This window comes from Peromyscus eremicus, chromosome 3 (assembly GCF_949786415.1).
Source record: "Peromyscus eremicus chromosome 3, PerEre_H2_v1, whole genome shotgun sequence".
NCBI classification, from domain to species: Eukaryota; Metazoa; Chordata; class Mammalia; order Rodentia; family Cricetidae; genus Peromyscus; species Peromyscus eremicus.
In genome coordinates this window covers 150042581-150051082 of record NC_081418.1, presented here as the reverse complement: position 1 = coordinate 150051082, position 8502 = coordinate 150042581, and the positions used below count along the sequence as shown (strand labels likewise).

Here is an 8502-nt window from a genome sequence, read left to right as displayed (position 1 = left end):
TGTCAAAGCCTTTGCATGATGTCACATTTCTCTCCTTAAGATAGCAATCCATTATCATTTTCATTCTGTCCTAGATTTCCCTGGGGTGTGACTATCTTGTGGCCTGACAGACTATCTCAATCTAGCTAGAGAAATCACTGGTCCACTAATCTGTGAGCGCTGGTTCTCTCAAGATAATCTGGTGTTCACAAGCATCAGCAGCATCCTGGGAAACGAGCATATGCCTTCCACTCAGCCCTTCCATTTCTTCCTGTTAAGCTAGGCTGAACCCTCCAGCTACCCTGCAATGGAACATTTGTTTGAGGCACATCTTTTCATTGTTTTAAAAATATTTCCTTTACTCATGTCACTGTATGACACATGTGTGTAGCTAGAGTTTTCCTGCCTGGCCCACGGTCAGGGTAAATCTCTCTCACCCGCCAGTCCCACAGCCACTCAGACCCGACCAAGTAAACACAGAGACTTATATTGCTTACAAACTGTATGGCCGTGGCAGGCTTCTTGCTAACTGTTCTTACAGCTTAAATTAATCCATTTCTATTCATCTATACCTTGCCACGTGGCTTGTGGCTTACCGGTACTTTACATCTTCCTTGTCCTGATGGCGGCTGGCAGTGTCTCCTTCACCCAGCTTCCTGTTCTCTCAATTCTCCTCTCTGTTAGTCCCGCCTATACTTCCTGCCTGGCCACTGACCAATCAGTGATTTATTTATTGACCAATCAACAACACATTTGACATACAGACCATCCCACAGCACATGTGCTGGCTTCCAAAGAGTCTACAAGAGGACATCAGATCTCCTGGAGGTGGGGTCACAGGAGGTTGTGAGCTGCCAAGTGGGTGCTGGGAACTCGGATCCTCTGAAAGAGCAACAAGTACACTTCCCTGCTAAGTGAATGAAATTGAGGACATGATTGCTCCTAGGTATGGTTGAGGAGAAGGTTCTACTGTAGATATGAGGGAGAGAACAGACAGAGGCATCTGGAAGGATCCAGGCTGAACTGAGCCATGTAAGGGGAGGTTAGTGAGAGGAAGAAAAGAGAGAGGAGAGAGGGGACTAAGAGAGGAGGAAGAGAGGAGCTGCAAGGACCAGCAGACCAAAAGCAAAGAGACCAAGAGGGCACACAGCCAAAATAGCTGAGTTAGACAGGGCTCACAGACGCTGGGGGATGGAGAGTGAAACCCAGTGTCTGGTTTGGAGGGGTTTAAATTAGAGTTGGGAAGTGTTGGGAGGAACCACAGGTACTGAGTGAGACTTTGTCTCAGGTTTTCTTTCTTTCTTTCTTTCTTTCTTTCTTTCTTTCTTTCTTTCTTTCTTTCTTTCTGTCTGTCTGTCTTTCTTTCCTTTCTTTCTTTCTTTCTTTCTTTCTTTCTTTCTTTCTTTCTTTTTTTTTTGTTTTTTCGAGACAGGGTTTCTCTGTGTAGCTTTGCTCCTTTCCTGGAACTCACTCTGTAGCCCAGGCTGGCCTTGAACTCACAGAGATCCGCCTGCCTCTGCCTCCCAAGTGCTGGGATTAAAGGTGTGTGCCATCACCACCCGGCTTGTCTCAGGTTTCTTTGGGGATCTGACACTAAGCATCTCTCCACTATCTTCATTTCCTTCTTTTCATATGTTTGTTGTACGTTTGTGTGTGCCTGTCCCTGTCCACGGGAGTGCGGGTATGTGTGCTTGTGCAGGCCTGAGGTCAGTTTAGGTGTCATTGCTCAGGCACCATCCACCCTGGTTTTTGAGACAATCTCTCATCAAGTCGGTGAGGCCGGCTCAACAGCAAGCCCCAGGGACCGGCCTGACTCCCTCTCAAGTGCTGAGGTTGTGAGTGTACGCCAGCACACCAGTGTAGCTAGAGTTTTCCTGCCTGGCCCAAAGTCAGGACAAATCTCTCCCACCTGCCAGTCCCACAGCTGCTCAGACCCACAGCTGCTCAGACCCAACCAAGTAAACACAGAGACTTATATTGGTTACAAACTGTATGGCCGTGGCAGGCTTCTTGCTAACTGTTCTTACAGCTTAAATTAATCCATTTCTATTAATCTATACCTTTCCACATGGCTCATGGCTTACCGGCATCTTCACATGCTGTTTGTCATCGTGGCAGCTGGCAGTGTCTCTGACTCAGCCTTCCACTTCCCAACTTTATTCTCCTCCTTGTCCCACCTATACTTCCTGCCTGGCCACTGGCCAATCAATGATTTATTTACCAACCAATCAGAGCAACACATTTGCCATACAGAACATCCCACAGCACACCAGCTTTTGGAAGGTGGGTTCTGGAGATCAAAGCTAGCTTTGAGGCCGTGGGCACTGAGGATGGAAGAAAGGGGGACACAACTCCATTGAGCTTTTTAAAAAATTACCTCTTGCCCCCAACAACAGGTAGTAAGTTCTCTCTTTCTTTCTTTCTTTCTTTCTTTCTTTCTTTCTTTCTTTCTTTCTTTCTTTCTTCCTTCCTTCCTTTCTTTCGTTCTTTCTTTTCTCTTTCTCTCTCCTCCCTCTTCCTTCCCCCTCCCTCCTTCCCTTCCTACCTTCCTTTTCTTACCCCCCTTTTTTTTGTGGTTGCCTTTGTCTCCAGCAGTTTAAGTTTCTATTTCTCTAAAACATAGCCCATTTTCTTCACATAGAGTGGGGTTCTCTGTATTGGCTACACCACAAAGCACAGAGGAGGTCAAGGGACCCACTTTTACCCCAGTTGATCAACAATTCCAGAAGCAGAAACATTATCTCTGCCAGAGAAGGGGTACAGGGACATCTTCAGAGCAAAGAAAAGCGAAAGAGGGTGACTAGCCAAGGGGGGTCTTCTAGACACAAAGAAAACCTCAGGTCCTTTAAAGCTGATGGTTGCCCTGCTCTGAGGGCTCCTCTTCTGTGTAAGAAGTCCGCAAGGCTTGCTCATAAACACACTGACTGTACACGCTCTCATTTCTCTGTCTTTTAATTCTTTAACTGATGGAGACAGAGAAGCCACCTGGCAGCTGTATCATGCCTATACTTTTCTGATTGGGCTAGCTCTCCAACCCTCTATGCCCTCTATGCACATCTGAATTCATCAAGTGGGCAGTACAGGAGGCTGGTTCAAGGCTTCTTAATCAGAAAAGAAAACACGAAGGAACATCAAGGGAGCTTTCTGTGGTCTTTTGATAAGATGTTGCAATGGGAGACAAGGCCACTGAGGAGTTAACTGAAATCACAGATCAGGAAGGAGGAGCCCCAGGCTCCAAGTGGCTAATCTTGGAGTCTGTTTCCAAGATTATAACCTGCTTTATGCAACCCTCAGAACCAAAGAAACTTTAACAAAGGATTAAAAGTTATGTAAACAAAGATCCCTTTATTTATCCCCTCTAGTTCTCCAAGGAACAGGAGGCTCCTGCCTACACTCTGCTTTGCTTCTCTCCTGCCAATCACCCAGTAGGCAAGACATGGCAGCATTGATGAGCTTACAGACCAGAAGCCACTGTCAATGGTGAAGAACGCTCAGGTAAAAGTCGCTCATTTCCTCTGGTTGTTGTGGGTGCAATCCAGCAACTTTTGCTTGGAGAAACACAAGGTAGATTTAATCCTAAATTATAAATTTAAGATTCTTTGAGTTTTCTAATATTTGATCTTTAAATTCCTGATAGCAACAGCAGCTGTATTTAATCCTGGACGTGTTCTGTGCAGTGCAGCACGATGTTTGTTTGTTCCTACACAAAACTTGGTGTGCCTGGAGTTTTTATAGCTACAAGTGGTTTGGTGGATTAGAAGTGAATCTGAGTCTCGGGAGGGCTGTTTTCTTTCTGCTTTGCCCGTGTCCTGGAAGGCCTCTCCTCCTTTATCTAGTTCCTTTCTTATAAGCCTTGCTTTCTCCATATGTTCTTGTTGCCACACTCTTCAAGTCTAAAACCTGGAGCTATGACCACCCATACTGTCCACACACACTGCTGACAGTCACACACACACACACACACACACTCCATGGGCATTTCTGTTGAAAATGAAAAAACAAGACCATTACTTAAAAACAACAAATACGAAAGCACAGTCAGTTGCTGCTTATCTTCATATTTCTTTCTGTATTCATGAAGAACGTGTGAAAGCATATGTCATTACACGTAACCATGGAGATGCCCCCTTTCATTCATGAGTTTAAGACCATTGGATATTCAGTATATGTTGCTGTATTCATTTAATGCTGCCTTGGGGAAAGCTTTCAGTGTTAGCATGCACACCTAATTCATGCCTGGTCCTTAGGTGACAACAGGTGTGTCCCCCAGCCACTGGGTATTGGGTACCTCTTCATTTCCTTCATTTGCTGTGTAAACCCAGAGGCATATGTTGTTTGAGGTGCATTTCCTCAGCACCAGCAACCCCTATAAAAACCCCACTCTGGTCATTTCCCCATGTGTTTCTTCCCATTTACAGGATTTCCCCCACACACATTAGAATTGAACATTTTGCTTTTTATATATGTTTCAAACATTTCCCCATAACTTCATTTTTACTCTATTTATAGTGTTTTTAAACCTGTGTGTTATTGGATTAGGATTATGCAGTAGGTCCACATTTCCTCATTGTGCTTTTTGTTTGGTTTATGTTGTTTTTTGCACTCCCCCTTGTTAATAATATCTTTTTAAAGATGTTTTTCCTCAGCTTGATATTTCCCTAGTGTTTTTGCAACTTAAAATTTTTATTAAAATCTCTGATCTCTTGCCTTTTAAATTTTTGCACATAATATTAGCCAGGATCATCTCTTTTCTGGTTTTGCTAGAGGGGACTTGGATATATGATTAAGACCATTTATTAATGCTTTGCTTTTCCTGTTAAGCTATTCTTACATATTATAACTCCATCGATCCTGGTTCTGGTTGGATTCAGTTTTCTGCCAGCAGCCTGCTTGTCTGTATTTGTGCTCAAAGCATACTGTTTTAATTAAAGCAGTGCCATGATTATGGATCTTATATGGCAGTGCCTACCATCTTTTTCAGTATTCATAGGCAAATCAGACATATTTATTCTTTGACTTAACTTTTAAAGTTATTTCAACTTATTTGTTAAAACTTTACATATTTATTTATTTATTTATTTATTTATTTATTTATTTATTTATTTATTTGTCTGTGTGTGTCTGTGTGAGTGTATATGTGTGGCACATGTAGCACATGTGTGTGTACGCCGAGAAAATCAGTTCTCTCTTCCCAGTGCCTGGTTTCCAGGAATGGGTCTCAGGCTGTTAGGCTTTTCTGTAAGTGCCTTTACCTGCTGACCCATCTCATCAGTCCTAAATTGTGGGCTTTACACGTGTTCATAATTTTCTATAATTAAAGCAATTTTGTTTTTATTGACACACACACACACACACACACACACACACACACACACACATTTCATTTCTTGTCCTAATAGGTTAGAAAAGCTGCTTTGCTACCTAATCCTAGTGCTGTTGTGGGGATGGCTTGCTTCTCTCATGGATACTGCAGAACTTAGTGAGACTTCTGCTATGCTATTTTATCTTCTTCCATCCCTAGCACAGGATGAGCAGTGAGATTTGTTATTGTATGTGCTCAGTTCTCTTACCCAGTTACCACCAGAGGCTTGAGTAAAAGACTGTTTCTAAGTACTAGCAATATATAAATATCTAAGGTTGTTATATGTGCTTCTTGATCAACTAAACTACTGTTTCATTACTGTGATCAAATACCCAACAAGAAGGTAGTTAGGGGAAGAAGGGCTTATTTTAGCTAATGGTTTAAAGTACAATGCATCATGGTGGCATATGCAGGAGTGGGTTGTTGGTGGACCAGTAAACAGACAGGACAGAAGTAGGGCCACACTAGAAACCACAAGGCCATCCCCACAAGGGCCTATGCCCTTCAGATGGGCTTCACCTCCCAAACGGCTTTGCCACCTGAGCCTGTGGACGACATTTTCATCCATGACAGAACAGGAGGGGCTGTTAAGGCGTGTTTTCTCCTTCCCAAAGGTGAGTCTGTAGAGCTCTCCAGAACTGCTCAGGGGACACTTGCTCTAGTGGCTGCCCTCAAGTGAAGTCACAATTCATGCTTTCGCTCGGCTGCTTCATCAAGCTGACGTGAAAGAGGGGAAGATGCGTGTAGAGTCAATCACGTGATGAGTCTGCTTCAGACGTTCCTAAGGATTTAATGCTTGTCTGTGGGAGCAACAGTTCACCACTTCCAGAAACTCAACTTTTCTCTGTGAAGATCGTCATTGAATTACGACTGTGTTAGACTTACTGATCAAAAGTATTGATGCAAAAACAAAACTCTCATCTAAGAAGGGATAAGGGATAGTTTAGTCTGGAGTCAAATATGAGTGACCACGGCTAACAAACACAGGCTTAGGCTACCCCAAGGTCCATGCTCCAATGTGGGAACAGTTTAGAGAAACAGAACAAAGAAATTCATAGATCAGTTCATTTTTCAAACCCCTCAGTGGAAACATTAGGTAGAAGGATTAAAACAGAGTGGAGACATCTGTGCTGTAGGCCTGGATATTTTCCAGCAGTGTTTTTAACTTTTTGGTTGGGTGTAAAGCTGGTACTCAGTACATTTCAAATGATTCAGCCAATGAGCACAAAGCTGTCTGCAGGCACAGGGAACAGTAGCACACAGTTATTAAGAGGGATAAAAATGGCCCAAGATTATTTGTCTTTGGACCTGCCATGTTCTAACCTCTCTACAGTCACTGGCATTCTCATCAGTTAATTGGCTTTGCAGGAGTTTCTGTTGCTCACAAAGGGCTCATTTTCATTTATCTATCTATCTATCTATCTATCTATCTATCTATCTATCTATCTATCTATCATCTATTTATCAAGACAAGGTTTCTCTGTTTGTATAACAGTCCTAGCTGTCCTGGAACTCAGAGATCTGTCTGCCTCTGCTTCCCAAGTGCTGGAATTAAAGGTGTGTGCCACCACCACCTGGCCTCATTTTCAATTCTTATGGTTTTGTGTAAAGAGCTAGTTTTATGAATTCCATTTAATTGTATAAATTCCTCCCTTTAAAAATAAAGAGTCCTACTAGTCCATGATAACCTGGAACTCACTATGTAGGCCAGGTCAGGGTTGAACTTATAGCAATTCTTCTGTCTCTGCCTCCTGAGCACGGGAATCACAAACATGCTCCCTCCACCAAGCCCTGTTGGTCTGAATTCTTCACAGTCACATATCCAGGAAAAAAAAAGCTAAAATACTAAAGATTATTGGTGAATGCTAATTTTCTTAAAGTTTATTGAAAACAATCAAAATTCATAGAGAAGTTTGTTATTTGGTTATGGGAATCATTCCTTTGTTGATTTCTGAGAAATATTTTGAAATATATTCTCTAGATGTATAAAAGGATTATTGACCACACCTGTCCCGCTTAGATGATATCAACTCTAACCAAATAATTAGTTGGATATGTCTAATGTGGGACTTCCTTGTTCCCTAATAAGTTAAGGGAAGGTATAGTTGCTTCTGTTAACTTCTAATTTTTTTAATCTGGAAGTCTCTGAGATGCTTCAACACAGATTCAAGATGGATTGAAGAATAGCTTTTGGAGAATTTTGTATCTAGATTGATGAGACATTTCCTTCATAATTCAACAGTGCTTTATAAAAATTAGAGTTTATCATCCTCTGAGCAGGAGTATCCCTCCTAAACAAAGGAAACAGCTTCTTAAGGTTTAGGGTGTTGCCACTTCAATGGCTTTGGAGAGCATTTGCCTTCCTTCTATAAACACATAGGTATTATGCTTTTAAGAATGCAATGAAATCCCCTGTAGGAAAATTAACTACAAAGCTAAAGTATTTGGCTCCTACTACAGAGGACACTTACAGGAAGCCTGGCCTCATGGGATGTTCCCTGGGGGAAATAACAGAGTGAATTCTTTGATAAAGGGGAAGGAATGGACATTTTAAGAAGGTGAGCGATAAGGCTTTCATCTGAAATGTGGGAAAAGAAATTATGTAAGAGGAGCCTGGAAAAACAGACAAATATGCTGTCTAAACTGTGGGCACATTTTAGATTGGTTTTATAAGTATTTTTGTTGAAAGGAAACTGAAAATTAATCTCCTTCAACTTATTAATGCCTGTTTGGGAAATGTTGTTTGTCCTAAATATTCATATATCTTAGTTAGAGCACAGGTCTTCAGACTATCAGAGGTCTTACAAAGCAGGTGGACAAAATGGGTTTTATGGGGCTGGCAAGATGGCTCACTGGAAAAGCCATTTTGCTACCACGCTTGAGGATGTGAGTTCAATCCCTGGAACCTATGTGGTATAATGAAAGAACTGATTCCGGCAAGTTGTCTTTAGACCTCTTCCTAGCAACATACACAGTGAATGAATGAATGAATAAATGAATGAATGAAAGTTCCCTGTGTTTAAAGAAATAGGAAGTTTTTAGTGAGAGTTGGACTGTTTAGTGCTCCTAGCTCCATGAGGCAGTGACTGTTCCTTCTCCTGAACCCAAGCCCAGTAAGCACGACTTTAAGAAGCTTACTCTAAGTGTCTCCTGCAGCTTGA

The 8502-nt window shown here is 42.2% G+C and overlaps 1 protein-coding gene across 2 annotated transcripts in view; it reads left to right on the top strand.

Annotated features, from left to right (window-relative positions):
• Positions 1-3257: 3257 nt before the first annotated feature.
• LOC131907493 (solute carrier organic anion transporter family member 1A5) overlaps positions 3258-8502 on the top strand; it is a 98112-nt gene continuing 92867 nt past the window's right edge. For both annotated transcript variants that reach the window (XM_059258751.1, XM_059258749.1), the window contains exon 1: positions 3258-3474. The gene's annotated coding sequence lies outside the window, so the exon portion shown is untranslated. The remainder of the gene's footprint in view (positions 3475-8502) is intronic.